The sequence below is a fragment of the Suricata suricatta genome, chromosome X (genome assembly GCF_006229205.1).
Source record: "Suricata suricatta isolate VVHF042 chromosome X, meerkat_22Aug2017_6uvM2_HiC, whole genome shotgun sequence".
NCBI lineage: Eukaryota > Metazoa > Chordata > Mammalia > Carnivora > Herpestidae > Suricata > Suricata suricatta.
Window position 1 is genome coordinate 58,830,523 of NC_043717.1, and position 10,318 is coordinate 58,840,840.

The 10,318-nt window shown below is 35.7% G+C and overlaps 1 pseudogene; it reads right to left on the reverse strand.

Annotated features, from left to right (window-relative positions):
• Positions 1-9,450: 9,450 nt before the first annotated feature.
• On the reverse strand, positions 9,451-10,034 carry LOC115283935 (annotated as a pseudogene).
• Between the last annotated feature and the right edge of the window lie 284 nt (positions 10,035-10,318).

Here is a 10,318-nt window from a genome sequence, read left to right on the forward strand (position 1 = left end):
GTGCCTGTTGACCAGCTGGATGTCCTCTTTGGAGAAGTGTCTATTCAGGTGTTCTGCCCATTTCTTCACTGGATCATTCATTTTTCGTGGATGGAGTTTAGTGAGCTCTTTGTATATTTTGGATACTAGCCCTTTATCTGATATGCCATTGGCCACTATCTTTTCCCATTCTGTTGGTTGCCTATTGGTTTTTTTGATTGTTTCCTTTGCCTTGCAGAAGCTTTTTATCTTGATGAGGTCCCAGTAGTTCATTTTTATTCTTGATTCCCTTGTCTCTGGGGATATGGCGAGGATGAAATTGCTGCCATTGCGGTCTAGGAGGCTATTTCCTGCTTTCTCCTCAAGGGTTTTTATGGTTTCCTGTCTCACATTCAGATCCTTTATCCATTTTGAGTTTATTTTTGTGAACGGTGTCAGAAAGTGGTCTAATTTCATTTTTCTACATGTTGCTGTCCAGCTCTCCCAGCACCACCTGTTGAAGAGGCTATCTTTTTTCCATTGGACACTCTTTCCTGCTTTGTCAAAGATTAATTGGTTATATACCTGTAGGTCCACTTCTGGGTTTTCTATTCTATTCCATTGGTCCATGTGTCTGTTTTTGCAAGCACTTAGTTTTGAGTCTCGTTGAAGACTGATCTGAAGAATTGCTTGGATTGATTATATCACTTAGCGGAATTCTGGAATTACATTTAGCTCATCTATAATTTTACTTGAAAATATTTATGTTGGCTAAAAGTTACTTGAAAATTTTCAATTTATAGTAGGTGTTCTCATTTTCTTGAAAAGAATTCCAAAGTTTTTTACTTTAGTTATAAAGACTTTTAGTTCCTTTAAATTTACTAAAGTCTGTTAAACGTATTTTGTATTTTTGCATGAAATAGAAGAATTTTAAAATCTTTATTTTTTACTAATATTTTACCATCAGCCTGATCTTTTTTTACGTTTACTTATTTATTTTTAGAGAGAAAGTGTGTGTGACAGAGTGGGAGCAGGGGAGGAACAGAGGGAGATGGAGAGGGAGAGGGAGAGGGAGAGGGAGAGAGAGAGAGAGAGAGAGAGAGAGAGAGAGAGAGAGAGAGAGAGAGAGAGAATCCCACCCAGGCTCCACGCTGACAGCATGGAGCTCGATCCCACAGACCTTGGGGCTCCATCTCACAGACCATGGTGAGATCATGACCTGAGTGGAAACTAAGAGTCAGAGAGGCTTAACCGACTGAGCCATGTAGGCGCCCCTACCATAAGCCTTATCTTATACAACCATAGATATTAGTCAATGGCTAATAAACTACTAAGATGTAGATTGGGAAACTTCTGTAAGTTGTGTGAATATTATGGTACACAAAGACAATGCCATCTTTAAAATGATTATATTTGGCTTTTTATATTTTAATTTGCTTTAATGCTTCAGACTTTTTCTATCTCCTCAGAAAGGTCACTAATGTAAATAATAAAAAAATTTTGATAAATGCCAGATATTGCCCACATGAGACTACAGCCTATTTTCAAGAAAAGATAAATCAGTTTTCTAGCATAGTCCAATTGTCCCACCATTGAGGGTTGACTGGAAACAGTCACCCTTCACTGAGAAAATAGTGGAAACTGATCAAATAGGTTGTATGTCAGAAACCAATATCTTCACTAATAAAAATATTTGATATAGTAAACTGATAACATTTTAATAAGAGGCTAAAGTTAAATGCTGGATTCTCTTAACCTTGCATCATACTAGACATTTTTCCCCTACTCTCGGTTTTTAGGCTTCCATCCACTCACTTAGAGCCTTACATATCAGCTTATTTTATAGTAAGTACCATATAACCCTCCAAATTGTTTTTTATTTTAAATTATTTGAAATATACGCCACACATATTTAAACATAGCTAAAGTGTGATAACAAAGTTAAAACTAGTTTTCTTCAATCTTCAAACTGTACATAGAAATATCATGATGAAGTTGTAGAACTCAAGTAGATTTTGTTTTGGGAAATTGTCAATTTATGCTATTGTCATCACTAACTGCATATTCCATTAAGAGGATTCATGAACAAACAGCTTTACAATAATAGTATTGAGTCTGAAAATACCTCCAAGTATACAGCAAAGCAAGAGTACAGGGAGGAGGAAAGAAAAGAAGAATCCCTGGAGAAGATCCTTTATGAAATTATCTCTTAAGAGTCATTTTTGGGGAATCATTCATACACAACTCTGTGTTCTTAAATTCTAAGAATATGGTGGAAAATATTTACTTATTTTTTACTTACCTTACTTCGTTTTCAAAGAATCATTCTTTTTGTTTGCTTCTATTCTCTTTCTTTTTTATTTAAATTCAATTTAGTTAACATATAGTGTAGTATTATTTTCAGAAGTAGATTTTAGTGACTTAATACTTACATATAAAACCCACTGCTCATCCCAACAAGTGCCCTCCTTAATGCCCATCACCCATTTAGCCCATAACCCCACCCTCCTCCCTTCTAGCAACCTTCAATTTGTTTTTTATATTTAAGAGTCTCTTATGGTTTGTCTTCCTCTCTGCTTTTATCTTATTTTTCCTTCCCTTCCCCTATGTTCCTCTGTTTTGTTGCTTAAATTCCACACATGAGTGAAATCTTATGATATTTATCTTTCTCTGACTGACTTATTTCACTTAGAATAATACTCTCTACTTCCACTCATATCACTGAAAACGGCAAGATTTCATTCTTTTGAATTGGTGAGTAATATTCCATTGTGTGTGTGTGTGTGTGTGTGTGTGTGTGTGTGTGTGTACACACTCCATTTTCTTTATCCATTCATCAGGCGATGGACATTTGGCCTCTTTCCATAATTTGCTATTGTTGATAATACTGCTGTAAATATTGGGTGTATGTGCTTATCTTTTTATTAAGTCAGTCTATGATCAATTTCTTAAATAGCTGACCTACTTCATTGATTTCCCACACATTTGGAACTGAAAAATTATATTTTCTATTGAAGTTAGTAACCATTCAAGCAAATGGACATTTTAATGATAATAGTATAAATCTATATTTACATATTTTCATTATTCCTTGTAAACTAAATATATCTTGGAACTTTTTCCCTTGCTTCAGGGTTGTGTTGTCCAAATATCAACAAGATAATATTTTATTAAATATTTCCATTTAATAGTTTATATTGTTTAGACTATTTCATGTATGGATTCATTGCTGATTCAAATTAAAGGGAAAATAGAATTATTCCTTCTGTCTCCTTTTGTTTTCATGTTCTAATTCACTTCTAAATTTATTATGAGCTTAATTGCCATTCATCACTTAATTTCTCCTGGAAAAGTTCCACACTGGAGATTAAAAAAATTTTTTAATGTTTATTTATCTTCGAGAGACAAAGAGAGACAGAGCATGAACAAGGAGGGTAGAGAGAGAGGGAGATACAGAATCTGAAGCAGGCTGCAGGCTCTGAGCTGTCAGCACAGAGCCTGACGCAGGGCTCACAGATCTCATGAACTGTGAGATCATGACTTGAGCTGAAGTCAGACCCCCAGGCACCCCAACATTGAAGATTTATAAAAAGCAATAAAATACATACTATTTTGGTTCAGTAACTATGACTTATTCTGTGAAAAATATTGTATTTGTAGTTCTTGAAAACAGAAATATTATTTTGTATGTTTATGAGACTTTATACATAAAAAGTAGTATCCTATTACATTTTAGCCATTTTAATTTTATCTTTAAAATAACTGTGGCAGGAGCCACCTGGCTAGCTCTCTCAGAAGAGCCTGCAACTCTTGATCTTGAGGTTATGAGTTTGAACCCCACATTGGGCATGAAGATTACATAAATAAATAAATAAATAAATAAATAAATAAATAAATAAAATAACTGTGACAGGATAATTTCCTTACATATTAATGTGTATTCTGTTTCTATTTCAATAATTTATACAAATCTTTGTGTTTCTTCTTTACAATTGGTTACTAATGGCTATGCTTTGGGAATTTTACTGGCTAGGTTCTTGAAATTTTTGGAACTTGCTTATCAGAAAAAAAGAGATCCCAAAGAATATAAGAGAGAAAAAGAGCCATTCTGAAGGGACTGAACTTTCCCCAAGGCAGAGGAGGTAATGGAGGATGGGTTAGTAAGACCAATGTACCTATTTGCACATAGTGTTCCAGATTAAAGTGTGTCTGTACTACGCCAGATCAGATACTAGGAATAATGGAAGAGGGGTATCTCTGAGAAGGATTGAAACAAAGGGCTTCAGAGACATGTAGCAAGAATTAGCACTGGAGAGCAGCACCACTTTATACTCTCACCAACACAGAAGAATGTTCACTTCACTTACCTTGGCCAGCACCTAGTATTTTAAAATATATTACTTTACCAGTTGGATAGATTATAATATCTCCTTTTGATATGTCTTTGTATGCTTTAATTGTGAGGAAATTCAACAATTTTCAACAATTTTTATATGTTTGATGGCCATTTGTATTGGTTTTCTGTGAATTATTTGAACATAACCTTTCTTTTTTCTCTTTCTTTTCTTTTTTTTTTTTTTGGAGTTTTTTTTTTAAAGCTTATTTATTTATTTTGAGAGAGAGAGACTCCAAAGCTCAGTCGGTTAAGTGTTCTACTCTTGATTTTAGCTCAGGTCATGATATTATGGTTTGTGGGTTGAAGCCTCACATTGGGCTCCGTGATGATAACAGGGATCCTGATTGGGATTCTCTCTCTCTCTCTCTCTGTACCTCCCACTTGAGATTCTCTCTCTCTCTCTCTCTCTCTCTCTCTCTCTCTGCGTGTGTGTCTGTGTGTGTGTGTGTGTGTTTGTGTTCTTCCCATATGCACACATGCATTCTCTCTCTCTCTCTCTCTCTCTCTCTCTCTCTCTCTGTCTCTCAATAAAAATAAATAAACTGAAAAAAAGGAAAACATTAGGGGGAATGCTCTCAGATTTTCCCCATTGGGGATGATATTAGCTGTGGGAATTTCATATATAGCCTTTATGATTTGAGGTATGTTCCTTCTATCCACAACTTCTTGAGGTTTTTTTTTTTTTTTATCAAGAAATGATGCTGTATTTTGTCAAATGATTTTTTTTGGCATCTTTTGAGAGGATCATGTGGTCCGTATCCTTTATTTTGTTAATGTGATGTATCACATTGATTGATTTGTGGATTTGAGCCAGCCCTGCAGCCCAGGAATAAATCCCACTTGATCATAGTGTATAATTCTTTTAATGTATTGTTGGATTCATTTGGCTAGTGTCTTGCTGAGTATTTTTGCGTCCATGTTCATCAGGGAAATTGGTCTATAGTTTTGCTTTTTATGTATTTATTTTTGTAGCTCTTCTTTTTAGTGAGGGTTTTGTCTGTTTTGGTGATTAGTGGAATGCTGGCTTCACAGAATGAGTCCATTTCAATTTTTTGGAATAGCTTCAAAAGAATAGCTGTTAATTCTTCTTTAAATAATTGGTAGAATTCCACTGGAAAGCCATCGACCCTAGACTCTTGTCTGCAGGGAGATTTTTTATTTTGATTACTGATTCAATTTATCTTGGCAGGTTGTATGTTTCTAGGAATTTGTCCATTTCTTCCAGATTCCCCAATTTGTTGGCATATAATTTCTCTTAATATTCTCTTTTTTATTGTTTGTATTTCTGCATTGTTGGTTGTGATCCCTCTTCTTTCATTCATTATTTTATGTATTTGGGTCCTTTCTTTTTTTTTTTTTTTTTGATAAATCTGGCTAGACATTTACCAATTTTGTTAATTCCTTCAAAGAACCAGGTTCTGTTTTCATTGATCTGTTCTGATTTTTTTTTAAATTCAATATTATTATTTTATGCTCTCATCCTTAATTTATCCCTACTTCTCCTGGTTTGGGGCTTTATTTGTTGTTCTTTTTCCAGGCCTTTCAGAAAGCCTGGATTGCTATATACTTCCCTCTTATCACCACCTTGGCTGCATCCCAGGGCTTTTTGGCTGTCATGTTTTCATTTTCATTGGCTTCCTTTCTTCTTTAACTTCTTGGATAACCCATTACTTCTTTAGTAGGATGTCCTTTTAATCTCCAAGTGTTCGTCGTCTTTCCATTTATTTCCTGTGGTTGATTTCAAGTTTCATAGCATTGTGTTTTGGAAATATGCATGATATGATCTCAATCTTTTTATACTTGTAGAGAGCTGATTTGTGCATTTCGATCCTTTCACTTTTATTTTGATAAGTGTGGCTAGTGATTAATCAGTTTGATTAATTCTTTGAAAGACAAGCTCTTAGTTTCACTGCTCTCCTGGGTTTTTTTTTTTTTGCTTGTTCATTTCTATATTCTGTTCATTTCTTCTCTAATCTTTATTATTTCTCTATTCTGCTGGATTTATGCTCTATGTGCTGTTCCTTTTCCAGCTCCTTCAGATATAAGGTTAGGTTTTATATTTGACACTGTTCTTGCTTCTAGAGGTAGGCCTATATTGCTCTATACTTCCCTCTCATGACCACTTTTGCTGCACCCCAAAAGTTTTAGACAATCATATTTCCTTTTTAACTCATTTACATGTATTTCTTTATTGATTTTTTAAATTTTCTTATTTTCTATTCATTCCTTATTATGATGTTCTTTAACCTCCATGTATTTGTGGTCTTTGCAAAAATTTCTTGTGGTTGACTTCAAGTTTCCTAGTTTTGTGGCCAGAAGATATGTACAGTATAAATTCAATCTTTTTGTGTTTGTTGAGGCCCTGTTTGTGATCCAGTATGTGATCTATTGTGGAGAATGCCCCATGTGCTCTTGAAAATAATGTATAGTCTGCTGCTTTATTGTGAAATTTTTTGAATTTATTATTAAATCCATCTGGTCCAGTGTTTCATTCAAAGTCATTATTTCTTTGTTGATTTTCTGCTTCAATGATCTGTCCATTGCTATAAGTGGGTTTCTAAAAACCCTATTATTATTATTGTGTTATCATCAATGAAAATATTAATGTTCATTATTAATTGATTTATATATCTTGGTGGCCCCATGTTGAGAGCACAAATATTTACAATTATTAGATTTTCTTCTTTGAGAGACCCCTTTATTATGATGCAGTGCCCTTCTTCATTTTTTGTTATAGTCTTTTCTTGAAAATCTAGTTTGTCTGACATGAGTATGGCTACTCCATTCTCTTTTGAGGTACATTAGCATAATCAGTGGCTCTCCATCTCTAAATTTTCAGTCTGTAGGTGTCTTTAAGTACTGAGTGAGTCTCTTATAAGCAGCATATAGATGAGTCTTGTTTTTTATCCATTCTGATACCCTGTGTCTTTTGAATAGAGCATTTATTCCATTTAAATTCTGAGTTATTATTGCTAGATATGAATTTAGTGTCATTGTACTACCTGTAACGTCATTATTTTTGGAGATGTTCCTCGGTTCCCTTGTAGTCTTTATTTGTTTTGTTCTTATTTCCCCTTTTAAAGTGTCCCCTTAATTTATCTTGCAGGGATGGTTTACTGGTCCCCAAGTCCCTTAGATTTTGTTTGTATGGGAAATTCATTATCTCTCCTTCTATTCTGAATAACATCCTTGCTGGATAAAATATATTTGGTTACATATTTTCCTATTCAGCATGTTGAATATATCATGCCACTCCCTTGTGACCCTCTATGTTCCTGTTGATAAGCTTGCTGCTGAACTGATTTATCTTGCCTTATAAACTAGCAAATTCTTTTTCTTTGTTGATCTCAGGCTGTTTTCCTAACTTCTCTATTTTGCAAATTTTACTATGATATGTCTTTCTATTATCATGATTTTGTTGATTTTTATGAGAGTTCTCTGCACCTCCTGGATTTGGTGTTTGTTTTCTTCCCCCAGATAAGATAAGTTTACAGCTATAATTTTCCCAAATAAACCTTCTGCCCTTTTCCCTTCTCTTCCTCTTGGACTCCTATGATATAAATGTTATACACTTTATGATTTAGCTGAATTCCCTAGGTCTACATTTGTGCTCAAATACTTTTCTTCTTCTTTATAGCTCCATTATTTTCAACAATTTTATTTTCTATATCACATATTCTTTGCTCTTATTTTTCCATCATTGTGTTCATTACATCAACTTGGCTTTGCACCTCAAATATAGCATTTTTTATTTTAGCCTGACTAGCTTTTTTGTCTTTTATTATTGAGGTAAGTGACGCCTGGTGTCTTCCATGCTTTTCTAAAACCAATGTAACATTCTTAATTTTCTTAATTTTGTTGTTTTAAATTCTAGATCAGACATATTACTTATATCTGTTTGTTTGTTTGTTTATTTATTTATTTATTTATTTATTTAAATAATAGTTTATGGTCAATTCGGTTTCCATATAATACCCAGGGCTTCTCCCCACAAGTGCCCCCCCACCATGACCATCACCCCATTCCCCCCTCCCCCTCTCCTTTCAGCTGTCGGTTCATTTTCATTATTCAATAGACTCTCATGATTTGTGTCCCTCTCTCTCCCCAACTATGTTTCCCCCTTCCCCTCACCATGGTCCTGTGTTAGGTTTCTGCTGTTAGACCTATGAGTGCAAACATATGGTATCTGTCCTTCTCTACCTGACTTATTTCACTTAGCATGACACCCTCAAGGTCCATCCACTTTCCTACTCAGTTCATTTTCATTATTTAATAGACTCTCATGATTTGTGTCCCTCTCTCTCCCCAACTTTCTCTCCGCCTTCCCCTCACCATGGTCCTCTGTTAGGTTTCTGCTGTTAGACCTATGAGTGCAAATACATGGTATGTGTCCTGTTCCGCCAGATTTATTTTGTTTAGCACAACACCCTCGAGGTCCATCCACTTTCCATGGCCAGATTTCATTCTTTCTAATTGCCATGTAATACTCCATTGTGTATATATATATACACACATTGTGTATATATATATATATATATATACCACATCTTCTTAATCCACTCATCAGGTTATGGACATTTAGACTCTTTCCACGTTTTGGCTATTGTTGACAGTGCTGCTATGAACATTGGGGTACATGTGCCCTATGCATCAGCACTTCTGTATCCCTTGGGTCAATCCCTAGCAGTGCTATTCCTGGGTTATAAGGGAGTTCTATGGATAGTTTTTTTGAGGAACCTCCACACTGTTTTCCAGAGAGGCTGCACCAGTTTACATTCCCACCAAGAGTGTAGGAGGGTGCGGTGCCCATCTCTCCACACCCTCGCTAGCATTTATAGTCTCTTGATTTGTTCCTTTTAGCCATTCAGACAAGCATGAGGTGGTATCTCAGTGTGGTTTTGATGTGTGTTTCCCTGATGATGAGTGATGTTGACCATCATTTCATGTGCCTATAGGCCATCTGGATGTACTCTTGGAGAACTGTCTGTTCATGATTTCTTCCCATTTCTTTACTGCTTTATTTGTTTTTTGGGTGTGGAGTTTGGTGAGTTCCTTGTAGATTTTTTTTTCTGTTTTTACTTTTATTTGCATGTATTTTATGCAGAATTTACTCCCAGGCCATATGTTTTTGTTTCTTCAGTTTCTTCTGGGATATCTTTTTCTTCTGTGCAACTTCCTCTTCTGGTTTAGGAACAATCTGCGCTTTTTCAGTGAATATCATCTCAGTGTGGCAGGGAGAGCTCATGTATGGGTTAATTTGACCATGAGCCCTGTAAGTTCTACGCCGCATCTTGGGGACTTTGTTCACCTGGATGTGCTCAATGACCAGAGAATCTACATCTAAACCCTTAAGTTCAGCATTACTCTCTGCATTTTTAAGCATGTGCAGTAAAAATTCAGCACTCTTTTTGGGCCACCAACCCTGTGTCCAGCCCCACTGTTTGGCCTGGGCACACCTACCAACTCCATCATTGTAGCATCGGAACGGCACACACTGCTTCTGCAGAGTGACATCTTTAAGATACTTGGTGGCTTTTTGGATATGCATACCCTTGATGGCCTGGGAAGTTTCCCGGGTATTCTTAAAGTGAACACGAAGATTTGAACCTCTTGATTTGCATGATTTTGTCGGGTTTTGTGGGTCAAGTGAATAGCGAACCATTTTCAGAGATCACCTCAGGCCGCTTCCCTTGTAGATTTTGGATACTAGCCCTTTATCTAATATGTCACTTGCAAATATCTTTTCCCATTCTGTCAGTTGCCTATTTGTTTCCTTGATTGCTTCCTTTGCACTGCAGAAGCTTTTTATCTTGATGAGATCCCAAGAGTTCAGTTTTGCTTTCATTTCCCTTGCCTTTGGAGATGTGTCCAGTAGGAAGTTGCTGCAGTTGAGGTCAAGGAGGTTGTTTCCTCCTTTCTCCTCGAGGGTTTTGATGGTTTCCTATCTCACATTCAGGTCCTTCA